At 39.0% G+C, this 18744-nt stretch overlaps 1 protein-coding gene across 2 annotated transcripts in view; it reads left to right on the forward strand.

Annotated features, from left to right (window-relative positions):
• Nucleotides 1–18744, forward strand: part of zhx2a (zinc fingers and homeoboxes 2a) — a 97244-nt gene that overhangs the window by 56193 nt on the left and 22307 nt on the right. The gene's annotated exons all lie outside the window — the stretch shown is intronic.

Here is an 18744-nt window from a genome sequence, read left to right on the forward strand (position 1 = left end):
AAAAGGAATAAGTCTGTTTTGAAACAAAGGTCTCCTTGCTAATAGAGATTTCTGTGTTTCATTATCATCATTTATCTTATTCCATAAATCAATCAAATGTGTTAATATAGGAGATTCTTTCTTTTCCCGCATCCATTTAGATTCCCATTTATATATAAAATCTTCAGGTCTATTTTCTCCTATCTTATCTAGTTCTATTTTAATCCATGCTGGTTTTTGATCATCGAAGAAAGATGCAATAAATCTAAGTTGATTTGCTTTATAATAGTTTTTAAAGTTTGGAAGTTGTAACCCTCCTAACCTAAATTTACATGTCAATTTTCCCAATGATATTCTTGACATTTTACCTTTCCAAAGAAATTTTCTCACACATTTATTTAACTCTTGAAAAAATTTCAGTGGCAATTGTATTAGTAATGTTTGAAACAAATACTGTAATCTAGGAAATATATTCATTTTTACAACATTGACTCTACCTACTAATGTTATTGGTAGTATCATCCATCTGTCAAAATCTTCTTGAATTTTTTTCAACACTGGTAAATAATTAAATTTATATAAATTCTTTACATTATTATCAAGTCTTATACCTAAATACTTTATACCATTTACCGGCCATCTAAATTGGGTTACTAATCGACATTGACTATAGTCTCCTTTAGTAAGAGGTAAAATTTCACTTTTATCCCAATTTATTTTGTAACCTGTTACCTTCCCATATTCATCCAATCTAGAAGATAGTTTATGTAACGAATGTTGTGGGTTTGTTAAATAGATCAAAACATCATCGGCAAAAAGATTAATTTTATATTCCTCCTGATTAACTCTAAAACCCATAATATCTGGATCAATTCTGATTAGTTCTGCTAATGGCTTTATCGCCAGTACAAATAAAGCAGGTGATAATGGACAACCTTGTCTAGTTGACCTTCTTAACTGGAATGGTGTTGAAATTTGAGAATTTGTCACTGCTTTAGTTTTAGGGTTAGAATTTAAAGTTTTAATCCAATTTATAAAAGATGTTCCGAACCCATATTTTTCTAATACTTTAAATAAAAAATCCCATTCTAATCTATCAAATGCTTTTTCTGCATCCAAAGCTACTACTATTATCTTCTCATCCCTTTTTTGTGCCAAATGAATTATACTGAGTAGCCGGGTTACATTATCTGCCAATTGTCTATTTTTAATAAATCCTGTTTGATCCATATGTATTAATTTTGGTAAATATTTAGATAATCTATTCGATAAAATTTTTGCTATTATTTTATAATCCGTATTCAATAAAGAAATAGGCCTGTATGATGTTGGTTTCATAGGGTCTCTGTCTTTTTTTGGCAATACTATTACAATCGCTGTTGAAAAAGATTCTGGAAGTTTATGTATTTTTTCTGCTTGACGTATTAGTTCCATAAAAAGAGGAAATAATAAATCTTTAAATTTTTTATAAAATTCAGGTGGAAAACCATCTTCTCCTGGAGATTTATTACTTTGGAGTGATCCTAAAGCTTCTTCAACTTCTTTTAATGTAAAAGGCATATCTAATCCCTTCTGTTCTTCCAAATTCAATTTTGGAAGAGAAATTTGTGATAAAAACCTTTCTATCTCATTAACATCATTTTGGGATTCTGATTGATATAATTCAGAATAGAAATTTTTAAAAGTTTCATTTATTTCAAGAGGTTTATAAGATATTTTATTTGCCCTTGTTCTAATTGCATTTATTGTTTTGGAAGCTTGTTCTGTTTTCAACTGCCAGGCAAGAATTTTATGTGCTCTCTCACCTAACTCATAATACCTTTGTTTAGTTCTTATAATTGCTTTTTCCGTTCTATATGTCTGAAGCGTATTATATTGTAACTTCTTATTAACAAGTTGTCTTCGTTTTTCTTCTGACATATATCTTTGAGATTCTTTTTCTATTTTTGTAATCTCTTTTTCCAATTGATCTAGTTCTGCCATATATTCTTTCTTAATTTTAGACGTATAACTTATTATCTGGCCCCTAAGATATGCTTTCATCGCATCCCATAATATAAATTTATCATCCACTGAATGAAAATTTGTATCCAAAAAAAAAATTGAATCTGCTTTTTCATAAAATCACAGAAATCTTGACGTTTTAATAATGTTGAATTAAATCTCCATCTATAAGCCACTTCTTCCTTATCAGCCATTATTATTGTCATTAATAAAGGGGAATGATCTGATAATATTCTTGCTTTATATTCCATATTTTTCACTCTGTGTTGAATATGCATTGATAATAGAAACAAATCTATCCTTGAGAAAGTTTTATGTCTATGGGAGTAGAACGAATAGTCTCTTTCTTTAGGATTGATTCTTCTCCATATATCAATCAAATTTAAATCCTTCATCAATGATAAAGTTAAATTTACTACCTTCGATTTTATAACAGCCTTGGTTGATCTATCTAAGACTGGGTCTAAGCAAAAATTAAAGTCTCCTCCAATTAATATTTTTTCATGTGCATCCGCCAAATTCAGAAAAGCTTCTTGTATGAATTTTGCATCATTTTCATTTGGTGCATAAATATTCATAAAAGTCCATAATTCAGAAAAAAGTTGACAATGTATAATCACATATCTCCCCGCAGAATCAGTTATTACATTTTGTATTCTAATTGGTAACGTTTTATTGATCAAAATTGCTACTCCCCTCACTTTTGAATTAAATGAAGCCACAACAACACTACCCACCCAATCTCTCTTTAGTTTCTGATGTTCTGTTTCTGTTAGGTGCGTTTCCTGTAAAAAAAAGCTAAATCTATCTTCATTTTTTTAATATGTGTTAAGATTCTTTTTCTTTTCACTGGTCCATTAAACCCATTAACATTAAAACTCAAAAAATTCAATAAATTAGTCATTATTCTTAACAAAGTTACTCCAATCTAAAACATTACTTATCTTCTCAACTCTCATAGTTCCTTGGGGAATCTCTTTAAACTTCACCATGTTGCTATGTGTTTCCCTCCCAACCTTCCAGGCAAAAAGAAAAGAAAAGATAGAAAGAATACAAAAAAAGAAAAAACAAAATACCCCCCACTAATGTTGTGAATGAAAAGATACACAACACTACCCCCCTCCATTTTACGGGTCGTGGCAAAAGTCACGCTTGCACACATGATTAGCGTAGCAATCGATCAGTGCTTCTTCCAGCTCCCTCGCAACAAAAAAAAATTATATATATATAGGCAAAATTAATGTTACTATTCCCAACTAATATTCCATCAGTTTTAACCTTTCTTACCCCCCTCGTATAATTAATGATATATTTATACATTCATCCAGCTTAAAAAATCCAACAAGTCCATTCTTTAACCCAATCTTCATCTTCAATCTATCTCGCTCCCCTGGATTTGTTCTTGTATCTGGTGAATATTCAGAGAATCTCGCACAAACTGCTCTGCTTTCTGGTAGTCATCAAAAAATCTTTTTTCTCCACCAGGCAAAAAAATCTTCAAGGTTGCAGGGTAACACAGTATAAATTGATAACCATGATCCCATAGGGTTTTTTTCACTGGATTAAATTTCTTCCTTCTCTTCAAAAGTTCATAACTTATATCAGGGTAGAAAAAAACTTTGTTCCCTTTAATTATCAATGGCTCTTTTCTGTCCTTGGCAGCTCGAGCAGCTGCCTGTAGAATCCTTTCCTTGTCTTGAAATCTTAAGAATTTTATTAAAATCGATCATGGATATTGGTCATCTTTTGGTTTTGGTCTTAGAGCTCTATGTGCCCGCTCAATTTCAATTGGTCGAACCTCCTCTTCCATTTGCAAAACATCTGGGATCCATTTTTGAAAAAATTCTATTGGTTTTTCTCCCTCTGTACCTTCTTTAAGACCAACAATTTTAATATTATTACGTCTACTGAAATTTTCCAACATGTCCACTTTCTCCAAGAGTCGATTTCTTTCCGAGTTCCAGACAAACAAATCATTTTCTGTTTTTTCCACTCTATCATTCATATGCCCCATTGCTCTTTCCATCTTTTGAAACTTCTTATCCATTTTGTCCTGTCTTTCCATAACGTTATTATAGCACATCTTCGTATCTCTAAGTTCTTCTCTTACTTTTCTTAGTTCAGCCGTTAATTGCAATATAGCCTCTCTTATGTCTCTATCATCTCCTTTACTTCCAATCGCTTCCAATTCTTCCTCCTGTTCTTCATCTGTGTTCTCTGCAAAATCCAATTCTGACTCTGAGTCATTTTCAATTGCAGTGGCTGTCGGTTCTTGTAGTTTGCGTTGTGTCGATTTGCGCATGCACATTTCCGGTGCCTTCTTCGAAGAACCCGTCACCACCGCCATTGCTCCCTGTTCTACCAAAGGAGATCCAACCTGAGTCCGAGGCTCCATCGTTGCAGTAGGCCCTTTTTTCTTCCCCTCTCGCGGCTGATTCGCAACAGCAGACTTCTTTTGTTGCGGTTTAGGAGGCATATCGTAAAGTAGTCTTACAAAGTTTATAAATAGTTTTCAGAAAATATTTATTAACTTTGTTTTGTTTAAACAGTACTTTACTGATTTGTTGCGGGAGAGCTGGATTTACACATCTCAATCCCACGTCATCACGTGACGCCCCCCCAGGAATTTGAAGCTTGATACATGCTCCACTACAGCTCCATTGATGTAGATGGGGACATGAGTGTGGCTCCTAGCATGCCTGAAGTCCACAGTGATTTCCTTGGTCGTCTTTGTGCTAAGGGCCAGGTTGTTATCGGCACACCACGCAGCCAGGTGCTGGACCTCGTCCCTGTAGACTGTCTTGTTAACCCCTCTGATCAGGCCAATCACTGTGGTGTCATCTGCAAACTTGATTATGGAGTTAGAACCATGTACAAGAACATAGTCATAGGTGAAAAGGGAGTACAGAAGAGGGCTCAGCACACGGCCTTGAGGCACGCCAATATCCCCCTTTCTTAAAAAAAATTGTGGCTTTACAGGAAAGTGAAGCATTTACATAATTGCTGCTATTGACTTGAGATCTTCTGCTCCTGCGTTGCTAATCAGTCCCAGGAGATTTAAGAACAGCTACTTGGTCTTGCTTTTATATGAATATAAATTTTTATAAAATGAATCACGGTGTGAGCAATCACCTTCTACTTTCATCTGATTCATGTTTGGTTCGCAGTGTCTAGACAAGTTTTGCATACCTAGTTGCTTGTTGCTATTTAGCAAAAGCTTTCTGCATACTTGCCATGTTTTTAGAGATGATCTCTGTGACTAAACTATAAAGTCTAACCAATGAAGCAAACCACAACATTGTTTTTCTTTTTGTCACTGCCCTGCTAAACTCCAAGCATATACCTGGAATGTTTGAAAGAGTTGATACGTGTACTTCCTCATTATAGAAACATAGTGTAACATTTTAAATTATATTTGGACCTAATCAATTTGCATGTTTGTGAACTGACAAATCAAGACTGCAATAATCCTGGACTGAAATTGGTAATTGCAAGTTAAAGTTTGCATTATTCTTAACGATGGGTATAAAAGAAGACACCTTGCACCATGAGGAAAGAACTTACTGCTGACATTTCCCTATACTTTCTTCCATTCACCTTAAAATAATGCCCCCTGTATTAACCATTTCTGCCCTGGGAAAAATTCTCCGGCGATCCACTAAATCTATGCTTGGTATCACCACTCATCGTTCTTTGCTCCAAAGAGAAAAGCCCTACCTCACTCAAATTAACCTCAGAAGACATGCTATGCAATCAAGACATAATCCCAGTAAGCCTCCTCAGTACCTTCTCTAAAGCTTCTATATCCTTCCTATAATGAGGCAATCAAAATTGAACACCCTATTCCAAGTGTGGTCGAACCAGAGTTTTGTAGAACTGCTACATTATCTCGTAACTCAATCCCCAACAAACGAAGGCCAAAACACCATACACCTTCTTAACAACCCCATCAATTTGTGCAGCAACTTTGAGGAATTTGTGGAAGTGGACTCAAAGATCATTTTGTTCCTCCACACAGCCAAGAATCCTGTTATTAACCCTGTATTCTGCCTTCAAATTTGACCTTCCAGAGCGAAGCACTTCCCAACTTTTTTAAAGTTGAACTCTATCTGCCACCTCTCAGCCCAGCTCTGTATCCTATTATAATCTACAACAACCTTCTACACTTTCCACAGCTTCCATCAACCTTCGAGACATCTGCAGATTTACTAACCCACCCTTCCACTTCTCGTCCAAGTCATTTATAAAAATCATAAAGAGCAGGGGTTACTGAACAGATCCCTGTGGAACACCACTGGTCACCAACCTCCAGATAGAATACGTTCCATCTACTACCACCCTCACACTTCAATGGGCAAGCCCATTCTGTATCCACACAGCCAAGTTTCCTTGGGTCCCTATCAAACATCTTGCTGAAAACAAATCCAACATATCCATTGCTCTACCTTCATCAATGTTTCTTATCACATCCTCAAAGAATTCAGTTGGGTTCATGAGGCAAGACCTACCCCTCACAGAGCCATGCTGATTTTCATTCCACAAGTGCTGCAAAAATGAAACTATAGACCAGTAAGTCTCATGTCAGTAGCAGGGAAATTACTGGAGATGATTCTTAGGATTTATGAGCCTTTGGAAGAGCATGGCCTAATTGGGGAGAGCCAGCATAGCTTTGAGCAAGGGAATCCCGTCTTGATTGGGTTTTTTTGACGCTGTGACGAGGGTAATTGTTGAAGGTAGAGCTGTGGATGTTGTCTGCATGGAACTTAGTGAGACATTTGACAAGGTTCCTCATGGGAGGCTGATCCAAAAGATTAAGATGCAGGGGATCCATAGTAAATTGACCATTTGGATTCAGTAATGAGCTTGGTCATGGTCAAAGGGACTTATTCTATCTCACTGGAGGTCGGTGACTAGTGGTGTTCTGTACTGGAAGGAAGGATATAGACATTGTGTAGGTTGAAGAGATTAGTTTAGCCATTTGATTACAGCATTGTGGTTGAAGAGCATGTTCCTATGCTGTACTGTTTCAATGTTCTGTAAGGGCCTCAACCATCTTGTTCTTCTTGCTCCAGATTCCAGCATCTGCTGTCTCTGGTGACTGCATTTAAATTGTATGTTGGAGATGAAATATGTTACAGTGCAGTAACCTCTGTGCTCGAGCACTTTTCTAATCTCTGGAAAATGTAGAAAGCGCCAAAGGCTAAAAGTAGAAAACATTTTGCATGTAGAGTTGATGACCAGCAAGCTCTCCTTAATCAGACATGTAATTTGAAGCAACACGCAGAACACTGGAGCAACGCAGCAGGTCAGGCGGCACCTATGGAGGGATTTGGCCAGGCGATGCTACCTGAACGGCTGAATTCCTCTAGCCTTTTGTGTTGCTCAAGATCTACACCGTCTGCAGTCTGGGAGTCCAGACCATTTGATGCAGTGCTATTTAAACTATCATCATTTTACAGCAAGGTATAGGAGAACGTTAATTAAAAAATTGACAGGCTGTAAGTAAGATTGAAATTTTTAGAAAAGGTTGATTGAATGGAGAGTGCTTTCCCTGTCTGAAGATTCCGGAATCAGAGTTAGCAACTTTAGAACAATTGTGTAGGATTAAAATAAGGAAGCACATCTTCAGGCAGAGGGGGGTGAACATTTGGGTTTCTCTATCCCAGAAGGATATGGAAACTCGGTCCTTGATTTCATTCAGAACAGAACAATACCTTTCTGGCTGTTAGTGATTGGACGGATATGGGTATAGGAGAGGAGAAAGCCACTGAGGCACAACGTGTGCCAATCTTGATGAATGACAGCGCAGGATCGAGGCTGGCATGCCCTTCTACTTGTATGCTTGAAAAAGAGAGCATGTGAATTTTATTGTGGGTGAGGTATTCACTTCATGCAAAAAACATTGAAGGACGTGGATGAAAATTGAGACCTCAGAATTAATTGCACAATTCCCTGAGTTCAGGCAGTGTTAAAATTTTGTGGGGAGAAAAAGCAAACAATCTTTTCTCATAAATAAATGCTTGGAGTAAGTAAACAATAGTGCTTTTATATAAGACACATGTAGGCCAGGGTTAGAGATGTTCTGTGTATTCCTTGAAGGTAAACAGAATATCATGGATAAGGTTTGACATAGAAAGGCAGACCTTTAAATTACAGTGGGATTATTTGCAATGGTGCAGGAGAATGCAGAATATTCATTTGAGATTTTTAAAGTTGGAGTTTATGTAGGGTAAAGAGTATTTCCTATAGTGTGAGAAATATAAATGGGGGGGAAAAGGAATATGGTCATCGGTTTAAATTTATCACTGAATCTGAGAAAGGATTAGAGACCATTTCATGTGCATGAAAATTGGACTGGGTGTTGCAATCCACCAGGTTGTTCAAGAGCAGGTGAAGTTGGTATCACTGAACACTTGCAATCGAAGATAATGAATCTGTACAGCAGCATGTAACCTGGTCTGTCTTGGATCTGACTGACAAAGCAGATGTTCTGCCAAAGGTCATCACATAGCCTCACTCGTCCTCTGTGGATGCAGACAACCAGACAAGTTCAGGAGTAGGGTAGGTGCCTTGTTAAAATTATTTAAACCACATTAAAATGCAAATTGTGAAAAAAAAACATTTACAGTCAAAAGCTTGGCATTTTAACTTTTTCCAAGGAGTCAGTAGGCCTATTTAAATGCATGAGGTTGTCATTTGTACACCTCGTAGTGTGAATCTGAAGGCCGGTGCGCAGTCTTTGGAGCCCTGTCCTGCCATGGATCTATGTTGAGTCCAGCCTTGTATCTGACCTTCAGGACTCAGACTTTGTTTGGCTGCAAGTAGACAGAAGTCTGAGACTGCTCCTTTCGCCTATCACTCAGGATCAAGGTACCAGTGTACTTGCTGATATGCTCCAAGGCTAACACTGAACCTTTGCTCTTGTTAAGCCGATGTATATAGATCTTGGCAGGAATAAAAGGGTGATACAGATTTGAAGCTTGGGGCGGTACTTGCATGAATCGTTGAAGGTGGCAGAACACGTGAATGTTACAGTCAATAAAATCTGTGTGTTTCAGTGACTTTGGAAATGGGCAGGATGCATAGGAACTTAAGCTAAACTTTTGTAGAACACAAGCTCAGGTGCAAATGAAATACTGCCCAACAGTTTTGGGCTAAAATGTAAGAAGGCAATGAAGGCTGTCAAGGACATGTGGGTGAGAATTGACTGCAGATTTCCTGGGGTGAGGCATTTACAGTTACTGGGATGGGTTAGAGAAGCTGGGGTTCGTCATCTGGAGGTAACAATAGGTGGTGTAATAGAAATATTTAAAGAAATCCTTGAGAAAGATTAAACCAGTAACACTTCCCAGGGTTGATAATCAGCATACCCAAATTTGAAGTGATTGGTTAAAAAGTCAAGTGTATTGTCATATGCACAACTACATATATGCAGAGGAGGTGCAATAAAAAGGTATCTGCAGTGACATCAGAGACACAGCAACATATAGGGAGCATTCACAAGAAAAGCACAAGTTATGCACAACTTTTACAAGAGAGAACACAATTAAAGTAGAAATAAAGGTCCATTTTAGTGCAAAATGATCAAAGACTCAGTGTTGCTGTAGTGAATAAGGTTGTACTGGTTGTTTCAGAAATGGAATGGTTGAAAAGAGGTAGCTGCCCTTAACCTGGTGGTGTGGTACTTCAGGCTTCTGTATCTTCTACCCAGTGATAGCTACAAGGAGATAGCATAGTCTGGAAGGGGAGATCTTTGACTGATGTGACCTTCTTGGGGCAGTGCTTTCTGTAGGTAAAGTTGCAAGTAAAAAAACTATCATCAGACTACATACATGTCACCACGTACAACCCTGTGATTCTTTTTCTGCAGGCATACTTAGCAAATGTATAGAACAGTAACTGTTAACAGGGTCTGTAAACTGTAAACATCAGGAACAGTAAACTGTAAACAAACTGTGCAAATGGAGATAGTAAATAGCAATAAATAACGAGGAAGAAATAACAAGAGTCCTTAAATGAGTGTAGTTATCCCCTTGTGTTCAAGAACCTGATGGCTGAGGGGGTACTAACTGTTCCTGAACCTGATGGTCCGTACCTTTTACCTGATGGCAGCAGCCAGAAAAGAGCATGGCCTGGGTGGTGAGGATCTTTGATGATGGATGCTGCTTTTCTACTGCAACGTTTCATGTAGATGTGCTCAGTGGTTGGGAGGGTTTTATCTGTGATGTACTGGGCCGAATTCACTACCTTTTGCAGGATTTTCCACTCAAAGACATTGGTGCTCCCATACCAAGCCGTAATGCAGCCAGTCAGTACACTTTCCACCACACATCCATGGAAGTTTGCCAAGGTTTTCAATGACATGCTGAATCTCCACAGACTAGAGGTGCTGTGGTGCTTTCTTCGCAATTGTATTTATATAATGGGTCCAGCACGTGTCCTCTGCGATAGTGACACCAAGGATGGGGAGGAATGTGGTCATGCTTTATTGGACAAGTGTCTACTTTCTGCAGCTGCTTGCATTCTTGCACGTTTGAAGCAAAGTGAAACCACACGTTCCACATGACCTGAGTTTTTACAGCCAACACAATCTTGATTGTGTTAATACAGTGGGAGATTGGAATTTGGAGTGCCATGTCTAATAAAATAGAGATGTTGGTGTGGTCATAGCTTTCTAAATAGTGTTAACTTTAAATAATTAATTGAAAAACATTAGTATCTATTACCTCAAATTTACCAGATTATCTTAAGTACTCCCTGGCTCATTCTGAACTTAAAAGGAAGGCAGTCGGCTGCCCAGATTCGGTATGCTCTTTATGTGACCCTAGACCTGTGGTTGGCTCGTGCCCCTTCAGTCCAGGTGCAATGTGACAAATAATAAATTGTTATGTCCCCTTGTCTTGAATTAATTTCTGGGGGGGAAAAAAGGTGTATTTTTTAATGTTACAAAATGTAAGGGTTTGACAATGTTTATATATTCATGCTGCTTAATTTGAGCCTTCTTGATGTTGAATTTGAGTTGCTGATTCCTCTTGAACCAAGAACATCTTGCAAATTCAAGCGCCTGAATGCTGAAACTTAATGCATTCTTGATCCTCTATCAAAATGCAATTGTAAATAACTGATGTGTTTGATGTAATGTGTGATTGTTAGACAGTATTCTCATTCAGTAACATTTATAGACTAGCTTGCACTGTTGCTTTATCTATTTAAAATGACTACATGGCTAAAATTTCTGTGCAGATTTTATCCACCAGTTATGAGGCATTAAGACTTCAAGATGAAACTGAAATCCTTCATAGCATTTTACTTCAGTTTCCTTTTTTTTTAAAAAAGAAAACCTGTAATTTATAAAAGAAACCTTTTTATCCTTGTTAATTTCTCTGACTATGCATTCACGGGAATGACTTTTTTTTAACTTGATGACTGGTATGAATGAACCTTTCCCTCATACTCGCTAGCTGGCTCACTCAGTGCCCTTTCCTTGTGTCACTCTTTTTTCACTAGGGTGGTTATTTTTAAATTTACTTGAGGCCAATTGTATTAATGAACCTTCTTCCTCTTACTCAGTTTTGGATCTCCCCTTTCCTGTGTGACTCTTGGCTTTTCTTTACCTTGGGGTTCTGACTTTTATGGAGTAATACTCATAAGCAGGTCTTGCTTTTGAGGGCTTTCTGTTTCTCATGCTTTGAGATTCTACTGAACTTGTCCTGTTTGTGGTGTACACCAATGATGCAACACTGTCTACAAGTAGCCATATGCTGTCCTTTCCTCTTATTTTAACCATCTCTCTTGTATCTTCAATAAAGTGATTTCTATTGCACTTTGTACAAGGAAAATGTCATTTCTGCCTCAATATTCTTTCAGCTGCCCAAGCTGAACACTGCTGAGTTTGTACCTGGTTTGTTATCTGTTAGGCTATCAGATGGAATTTTTTTTATTGACTTGTCTTGTAGCATGGCCCTGGTGTATGGTTTTCCTTTTGGTTGCTTCTCCATAATATCTGTACCAGGGTTAAGATTACCAATACTTCGCAGCACCTATCCCAAATTATTTTTAACCTCGTGTATTACTTTTTAAAAAAAAAAGTTTAATAAACAGAAGTTAGTTATATTTTGATAAAAGAAAATCTAAGAAAAACGGCAAAGACTGGAAATCTGAAATAAAAACAGAAAATGTTGGAGAATCTCCGCTGATTGGGTGGCGCTGATGGAAAGAAAAGTAGATTTGATTCTATCCAGTTCAAAGCAAAGACTCTTCAGTTTTAAACCCTGTTTCTCTTTTCACAGATGCTGCCTGATCTATTGAGTATTTCCAGCACTTTTTGGTTTGATGAAGGAATTAATCCAAATCGGAGAGTAAACAAAATTAAGGGAGAAATGGGTGAGATGTTGAGTGCTATATTGGAAGCAAGCCCAGATACATTCTCTCAGGTGATGAATCTGCATTATTCCACTGAGTTTAGAGAAAGGAGAAAAGGGTGAATAAGAAAGATGACTCAAATGATAAAGAATGAGTGGCGAGAAGGGAGAACTATTGTTTCAGGACTTGTTTTTGTAAGATGTGAAATAGTCTGGAAGCTTTGCATTTTTACCAATGGGAGTGCATTTAAGCAAATATAGATCTTGAAAATTTGTTCATGTAAATCTCCCTACAGTTTGCAAATTACATTAATAAGTTTAAAGGATAACTTTGTGAAGCGAAGCAAATGCAGAAAGTTCTTTGCAAGAGAAAATCTGCAGATGCTGGAAATCCAAGCAACACATACAAAATGCTAGGAAAACTCAGCAGGTCAGGCAGCATCTATGGAAAAGAGTAAACGGTCGATGTTTTGGGCCGAGACCCTTCATTGGAACTGGAAAAACAGATGAGAAGTTCTTATCTTTTTTCCCAGCGCTGATGAAGGGTCTCGGCCCAAAACATTGACTGTGGCAGACACCTCTGCTGAAATCCGGAGGAAAACACACAGAGGATGCAGAGGGGAATCACAAAGCCGAGGAAAGAGGACCGGGTCGAGAGAACGGAGACTTATGGAGAAGAGGAGTTCAGTGGGTAATACCGTTCCGGCTGACCGGAAGTTCACTGAGAACGGTAAGCGTAAAGGAGTTGGGTGCTTACTGATCTGGCTGACAACGGATGGTGCAATCCAAGGTATATTACAATCAAGGAACGTGTTTGCAGACTGGATATTGAACTTTTTACTGTTGGACTTCGGCCACATTCCACCGTGATACAACACCTGGCGGCACAGGAGGTTGTTCCTGCCTGTGGCCACTGAATGTGCAGCTCCTCCTGTGGAGGGTCAGACACCCCGAGCCAATAGACTGGTCCTGGACTTACTTTCCATCTGGTATAGTTTGCATTTTGCTATTTGATTGTTTGTGGTTTTTGTATTGCTATATTTATGCCCTATTCTTGGTTGGTGCAGCTGTAACGAAACCAAATTTCCCTCGGGATTAATAAAGTATATCTATCTATCTATCTATCTATCTTACTCTTTTCCATAGATGCTGTCTGACTGGCTGAGTTCCTTCTGCATTTTGTGTGTTGCAGAAAGTTCTTGAAACATTGATTTTTTTTTTCTCTCTACAAATTCTGCCTGACCAGCTGAATACTTCCAATATTTGCTGTTTTTATTTTATATTTCCAACACCTGCAGTTTTTTTCTAATATTCTTATTCACTTTATAAAAAGGTGGAAGATTAGGTAGTAACTGATCACTTTGAGGATAAGGTACTGGTACTAAACAGATGGACAGATACTTTATTGACCCCAAAGGAAATTACAGTGTCACAGTACCATTACAAGTGCACAGATATACACCATTAGAAAAGGAATAAGAAAGAATAAGTAAGTTATCTCAAAGTGGACAAGATCTACAAGTCAAAGTTAACAAGATTTACAAGTTCACACTGATAAGATGATAGTACAACAATTACCTTAATATTAAACAGTAATGGGTGCACATTCACACCGTCCAGATAAGAACTGATGATAGTATTACACAAGGTGTCTGCGATAGCATGGTGTGCTAAACAGAGCTCTGGTAAATGGAGGTTAATAACAGTCTTAACAGGAGGGGTCATCACTTCCCTGGCTATAGGTTGACTCATTATAGAACCTAATAGCCGAGGGTAAGAATGAGCTCATACAGCGCTCTTTGGATCAATGCGATTGGCTTAGTCTATTACAGAAAGTATTCCTCTGCTCAGCTCTGGCATGCATAGGGTGAGAAACATTGTCCAGAATTGCCAGGGCTTTCCAAAGGGACCTTTGTTCTACCACAGCTTCCAGTATGCCCAGTTTAACTCCTTTAACAGAACCAGCCTTTCTAATCAGTTTATTGAGCCTGTTGGCATCACCCATGTTGATGCCATTGCCCCAGCAAACCACTGCGTAGAAAATTGTACTGGTGACAACAGACTGATTGGTAGAGCACATGAGGGAGAGGCCTGCATACTCCACAAAGGACCTCAGTCTCCTCAGGAAGTAGAGGCAACTCTGACCCTTCTTGTACACAGCCTCTGTTTTAGTGCTCCAATCAAGTTTGTCATTTAGGTGCACCCCCAGGTACTTATAGGTCCTCATCACATCCACGTCGTCACCATCAATAGTAACAGGGAGTAGTGCAGGGTTAGTCTTCCTAAAGTCCATCATTGTCTCCTTTATCTTACTGAGCTGCAGATGATTCAGCTTGCACCATTTGACAAAGTCCTCTACCATGCCCCTGTATTCATCCTCCTGTCCTCCCTTTGTACACCCAACTATTGCTGAATCATCAGAGAATTTTTGCAGATGACGCGACTCAGTGTTGTATCTAAAATCCAAGTTATACCGTGTAAATAGAAAAAGAGCCAATGCAGTCCCCTGTGGGGCCCCAGTGCTGCTTCTGGCCATGTCTGACACACAGCTCTGAAGCTGCACAAACTGTGGTCTGCTGGTCAGGTAGTCCTTTGTCCAGTTTACAATGGAAGTACCAACCTGCATTGAACAGAGCTTTCACCCCAGCAATGAGGGCTGTATGGTATTGAAGGTGCTTGAGAAATAAAAAAAAACCTGATCCTCAGTGCTGCCCCACTTATCCAAATGGGAATAGGCTTCTTTCAGAAGGTAGATGACAGCATCGTTAGTTCCAATATGCTCCTGGTAGGCAAACTTCAGGGAACTGACGACTGATCTGACTAAGGGTCGGAAGTGAGTCTTCATGATGTGTGAGGTCAGGGCCACTGGACGCTGGTCATTCAAGACTCAGTCAGCCCTTCCTGGGTACTGGAAATAAGGATTTAAGATGGAGTATGGCTGACTTTCTTGTCTGTAGATTGTGAATTTCTGGAACTCTCGTCCCAGGAGGGATTTAGAAGCTTTGAATATGTTGAAGGCTGAGGAATTTTTTGGATAATAGGTTTATGGGAAACAGGCAAGAAAGTGGAGTCAACCATGATGTGATGGAATGGGGGAGCAGGCTTGAGTGGCTGTTGTCTACTGTTTTTCCAGTGTCTTACGTTCATGAGTAAACCATATTGAAGATGATTTTTTTTAACTTTACAAAATGTAACTAAGATTTCCATTCTTTCAGAGTTCTTCAATCCTACATGCATTACAGGTTGAAGAATTGTAGCAGAATATGAATTCTACCTTTTGCACATGCAGTCTGAGTGCATTATAGCAAACACTAAGTCTTTAAAATAGGAATTGTGTCTTATTAAAGAGACCAGATTCTGAGGGTTTGACAAGAGAATGGTAGTTAAATCATCAGGTTAGGATTTGGAAATCATTGCCTGTTAGGACTGTGATTACTGTTTCAACAGGAGTTTTAATCAGGAATTGTATAAATCTTTGAACGAGAAGATTATGGAGAGAAAGCTGGGGAGGTACAGAATTTTTTTTTTTACACAGGTTGCTGTTGAAAAGATCCAACAAAGGCAATGGGCTGAATAGCTTCCTCTTCCCCTGTTGTATTGTTCTACATTCAAGTTCCAGCAATAATAATGAAGTGATGTGTGTTGAAGCAAGGATGGTTGCAAATCTTGAATTTCTGGCCTCGTATTGTAGATGGCTGGACTCAGACCTCCCATACTGCTCTACGTGTGACTCCTGAACAGTGTGGTCCTTCTGTTCTTGTCCTCGGTGGGGAATGGAACTGAAGGCTAAGTGACTTGCTGCTGTCGCTCCCACTGCATGTACCTGCCGTCGGTGTAGAGTCCAGGCAACAGGGTGTACTTTAATTATCATCCCTCAGTGTTGCAACTGCAGACAGCTTAGTGTGTGCCGAGTGTTTGGTAGCACTGTGAATGGAGATGGTCATTATAATAGAGTCCTCGTTGAGGAGTCAGCAGTGGAAAGGAAGAGCAGCTTCAAGTTCCAGAGCATCAGCATCTCGGAGAATCTATCCTGGGCCTAACACATTGATGCAATCATGAAAAAGGCACGCCGGTGACTCTAATTTATTCAGAGTTCGAGGAGGCTTGGTATGTCACTGAAGACGCGAGCAAATTTCTATTGATGAGCAGTGGAGGCCACTCTGACTGGTTGCATCACAGCCTGGTATGGAGGCTCCAATGCAAAGGATTGTACCAGCCCAACTACGACCACAGCATTCCCCACCATCAAGAGCAAGTTTTAAGAGGTAGTATCAATCACTTATGTGGCCGGGAAGAGCGTTCTCACCTGGCAGAAGATGCCTACAGCTCTGCAGCTGCCAGTAAAATCTACCCCAGTGGTCTGTTGAATGCTTGTTCAGATGTACAGGCTGTACTAGAGTCAGGTATTTATAAGCTTGTGGAGGGGAATCTGTCTACATCTGCCCCATGATAATCTGAGGGAGCTCCTTTGATGCTTAGTTCACAATACAATTGTGGAGAATGGAAAGCCATGTTCAGTTCCGCTTCTGATTATGTGTAACATCAAAAAGCTCGAGACCTTACATTTGTTCCATAGGCTTTGAGACGAGCAATTCCTCTTGGAGAGAGGAGGAAATCTCCCCTGACGTGAAATGACATGACATTTAAAACCAGAAGCGTGCTTTTGCTGCTTGGAGTGCTCGAGGCTTTTAGTTCCACAGCACAATGGCTGAACACGTCCTGATAATCATTTGCTGTGTAGAGAAGGTTGGTCTTGCACTTGACAAGCTTGGGCCTTGAATGGGTGTGTAAAATCATCGTCACAAGTCATACTGTTTTAAAAATAATTGCCACTCGTGTTTGCCTCCATTTACCTGATTAGATTCGTGTGCGAGGAAAACCCACGATGTGCATGTTTAAAGGGACGATATTGAATTAACCAAATTGTGCCTGTATCTTGAGACTATACAGAATACTCTGTGTTCTGAGAGTGAATGGTCACCTTGTCCACCTGCCTCCACTAAAATCACGATCAGCAGTCGAGGTTGCATCAGAATCAGGTTTATTATCACTGGCATGTGTTGTGAAACTTGTTAACTTAGCAACAGCAGTTCAATGTAATACATAATATCGAAGAAAAAAATTAAGTAATAATAATAAATCAATTACAGTATACATGTATTGAATAGATTAAAAATCGTACAAAAAGCCAGAAATACTATAAAAGAAGGTGAGGTGGTATTCAAGGGTTCAATGTGCATTTAGGAATCCGATGGCGGAGGGGAAGAAGCTGTTCCTGAATCGCTGAGTGTGTGCCTTCAGGCTTCTGTACCTCCTATCTGATGGTAACAGTGAGAAAAGGGCATGCCCTGGGTACCTTGCGGTTTAAAAATATTTTCTATCACACTTCATTTCTGTTGGCAAATGGTTCTAGCTTAGATGGGCATCATGGGCCATGGACTGATTGGACTGAACCAGTCTGAGCCATACAACATAGATTGTGCTATATGACTCTCCACTGCACTCTTCATTGGTGATTAAAATGCCTTGCCCTTTGCCCTCCAGGCTTTGCAACCATTTCAAATGGACCAGTATAAAACATAGGACAGTATATCATAACAGGCCCTTTGGCCCAAGATGTTTTTACCTAGTAATTAAATGCCTAACTAAACTAATCCCTTCTGCCTACACAGTGTCCATATCTCCCTGATTTATGCACAACCGTGTGCCTATCAAAGGGTCTCCTGAGCACTTCTGTTATATTTGCCTTCCCCACCACTCTGGCATCCCATTCCAGGCACCCAACGCTCTTGTGTTTAAACAAAAACTTGCCTGGCACATCTCCTTTAAACTCACCCCTCCCCATATAAAATGAATATGCTCTAGTATTAGACAATTTGACCCTGGGGAAAAGGTGCTGGCTTTTATATCATAATTTTGGAAACCCTAATTAGGTATCTCCTGTGTGCAAAGGTACATTTTGAAATTTCTCATTGCATACAGTGTTACAGAGCTAGCCTGCAAATGTCCCTTTAACTGGCATTTCTTTCCAAAGTTTACTGTTTCCAGCCCAACATTTGAAATTCTTCAATAAAGCCTTCAAGAAAAAATTAGGTTTACAAAGCAAACCTGATCACTCTTCTGAGCTGATGCATTAATTAAAATTCAATGTCACTTGAAGTGAGAATTTAATGTCAGATTAAGTGATAATTTAAAGATAGTTTGGAAGAAATTCAGTCAATTCATTCTGTTATTTCAGTGGTGCACATCTGAAAATTAATTTCCCTTGCTCCCAAATTGAAATCTAATTACATCTATTTCTAGTCCAGTCTCTCCACTCCAGAAATTGGACTGCATGCTACCAGTTGAGATTGAACCGTCCTTGTGGGATACAATTTTTGAACCAGACAAGGGCCAAACG

This window comes from Mobula birostris, chromosome 1 (assembly GCF_030028105.1).
Source record: "Mobula birostris isolate sMobBir1 chromosome 1, sMobBir1.hap1, whole genome shotgun sequence".
Classification (NCBI taxonomy): Eukaryota; Metazoa; Chordata; class Chondrichthyes; order Myliobatiformes; family Myliobatidae; genus Mobula; species Mobula birostris.